Source organism: Vicugna pacos, chromosome 5 (genome assembly GCF_048564905.1).
Source record: "Vicugna pacos chromosome 5, VicPac4, whole genome shotgun sequence".
In the NCBI taxonomy this organism is placed as follows: domain Eukaryota; kingdom Metazoa; phylum Chordata; class Mammalia; order Artiodactyla; family Camelidae; genus Vicugna; species Vicugna pacos.
In genome coordinates, this window is record NC_132991.1 from 81,675,090 (window position 1) to 81,678,395 (window position 3,306).

The window sequence follows — 3,306 nt, forward strand, 5'->3', positions numbered from 1 at the left end:
GGGAACCTCCTTGACATCCAAGACATCTATTTTTCTGCAGGCACAATGCTAGGCTAGCTCTCTGTACTTTTTTTCTTGAAACCTCAAATCCCACAACCATTGTTTATTATAAAGATGAACCTGGTCCTCAAGAGAGGTTCATCTGTAGGATTTCTGGTAGCAAGTGTAGGCACCAGGACCTTCAAACATTTTGGGATATCAGTGCAGGATCAGCTTCCAGCAGGATCCAATCGTACTGGTTGAGGATGTCTTTGATCTCCATCTTGGAAACCTCATCCACAAATTTCTGGTAACAGGCCACCAGGGCTTTGAAGATGGGCTAGCAGATTGTGTAAATCTGGGCCATGCGACCACCACCCTTCACTTAGACTTGGATGTCCACCCTGGCAAATCGCTCCTTGCCCAGAAGCAGAACAAGTTTCAGTGACATATATTGCAGTGTGCACAGCTTGAGCATCTCCAGGGGTCACTGTTCATTCACCTTGATGAGGCTGTGACCTCATCTGTAGTGCACCATGGCCATGGCTGTTGTCTTGCTTGCATCTGAAGATCTGCACCAACTGCAAAAGTGCTTTGGACCACACGGCTGCAAGTGTAGACAATAGCTCCCCACCTTACAGTGCTGCAGCCAGAAAAGTGCTACATGTCCACACGTGTTGTGCATGCATACTTTCTAGCCTGCACTTGCTCTTCAACCTAGCCCTGTTCCTCTGCCGACTCCAGGAAAGAATTCAACTCACAAGGCTGAGGGGAGGCCAGGAAACATGCTGTAAAAAGTCACTGGGCAAGGAGTGAGGAGACCTGGGTTCCAGACCTACAGATGCCACCAGCCATCTTTGTGACCTTGAAAAAGACAACTAGATCAGGTGACTCACTTACAAAATCAACAAGTTAGACTCGGTCAACAAGGCTCCTTACAGCTCTAACTTCTAGTGGATTTTTATCAGAGGAGATTTAATATTTTGCTGTATTTAAGAACCTGTGTTTTCCAACTTTTAACTGGACAGTTAAAAAGTGACAAGAACTTAGCTGAAGTTCTAGTGAAAAAAATCTTTGCATCTTTGCCTGTAGTTTTGTCTCCCTAACTTTATTCTCATCACAGAATGAAAGAAAAATAAAATATCAATGATTTCTTTTCACATCTATGAAAAAGAATCTTCCAAGAGACTTTCCATTCATGCGTTCAGACTTACTACACTGCAAACCAGTGGGATCCTGCTGCATTTATTTAAACTTCTGTCACCATCATTGTGAATACAGCCAGGGGCCTCCTGTGGGCTGTGAGATGAAATGCTAAGTGGCAACAAAAGTAAACAAAGCAGCATCTCACGTTCTATTCTCCTGGCTGCGCCATTGGTATTTAATGACACAAGAAATACCCATAAGCTACAGCTGAGTTAAGATGAGCATAAATAAAGTGACAATCCAGCAAGCTAGAATACTCATACTCTAAATTCTAAAATCAGATTCCTTTCTCTCTGGGCACCCTTCAAGCTGAAGTTATATTGCTTCTGCCCTTACAAAATTTACTTCACCTAAAGGCTTTTCTTAACTTAAAACTGCAGCTCAGTAAGCAGAGTGGAGCTTGGGTGAAGTTCATCTTATGTCCATTCCCTTCCACCTCTTCTGTGCCCTTTGGTCCTGCAATGGGCTCTTTCTTTGTCCTCCCCAGGAACAGAGCATCTTCCTGGTCTCTCCTGTCCCAAAGTAAGGGAAATAACTAAGGATTGCAGCAGTCCTCAATTTGGAATAATTTTAATGGCTAGTCTCTTCTTGGTATATGTAGCTTATCAATAAAGTAATCAGGGAACTGATGAGTTCTAACTATTTTAACTGGCAGTTTATCACATTTAGAGCCAGGGTCTGGGGACGGTGGTAGGAGCTGTAGTGAACAGGCATCTCTAAGTCGCTGTGGCAACACACACAGTGAAATCAGGTGAGACGTAAGTAGGGGCAGGTCACCTAACATACAGGTAATCAATTATTATGAAGAATTGGATCAGAGCGGCATCAGTAAGAGTTTGAATGAGGATGCCACTGGCATATGAAGAAGGGTATTGGGATCAGGGCACTAGGCTTCTAACCACAACTCCACTGATTAACTCCTTGGCTTTAGGGGAAAAAAAAATGCACCCTTCTGAACCTGTTTTCTCATCTGAAACATGAAAAGTGACAGATCAGGGGGATGGTTTGCTTTATTGCTTGGAGCATAAATAATGCTATATCTCTTTTTTAATATTGAAATTGATTAGTTAAACCTTCATTTCTCAGATAAGCAGGAACTCAAACCCCTTTCTCTAGACCTCCACTCTACTTTCTCCAAACCTCCACTCTACTTTCTCCAATAGTCTAAGAAAATTATGCAACTCAGTCCAAAGAGAATAATCATGATTCTAAACAGAAGACCATAGGCCAAGGGGGAAAAAAAATGAAGTAATCTGTTTTCTGCTGCCTCTGCTTCTGTCACTGATGTTGTTGAAAAGTGACTTTCTTCTTGTAGAGAAGTGGCTTCTCTAAATCTGATATTTCCCCTACTCGCTACTGCAAGCATCACATTGCTGGATCTACATTCTTTTTTTTTAAGTAAAGAGGATAGAAAACCAAGTTATGATTACCTTAATCTAACCTTATACTTAGATATACAGGGAGCGCTACACCACCATTAGCCCAAGCTTTCAAATTTAATGCTTTTTATTCCTTTACATAGTCACTTCCCCAGATCTCCCAGGGCAGCTGTATCAGAACAAGTTCTGGTATATATACTAGACCCACAAATTCACTTCCACCTTCATATCTTGTCTTTTGAGTCTACAAGTCCCTTCTTATCTTTATTCCGAGTCCACACCTATGTCCTATTGCAGAAAGAGAGACATTTCTTTGTAGAGAAAAATCATACTGTGTTACCACTGAATTTTAGATAAGAGCCTAGAACAATTTCTCAAAGTGAGAGCAACCTGCACAAAAATTATATGGAGAATGACTAATCAAAAAGTTACATATTTCTTAAATTACTGGGTCCCTCGTAGACCCAATAAATGGACCTAAAGTGGGCTAGAAATCTGCATTTCAACACATTCTTCCTATGATTTCTATGCACAATAAAGTGTGAGACCCTCTGCAGAACTATTGAGGACAAATAGACTGGAAAGTCATCAGCAGTGGGAAACCAATTAAGAAGTTATTGTAATCACACAGACAAGCAATGATGAGGGTTGCTACTACGATAGGGATTGTGGTAAAGGAGGACAGTGGGGCATGCATGAGAATCATTTCAGAGGTAGATTTCAGCCACTGGTGACTCAGATT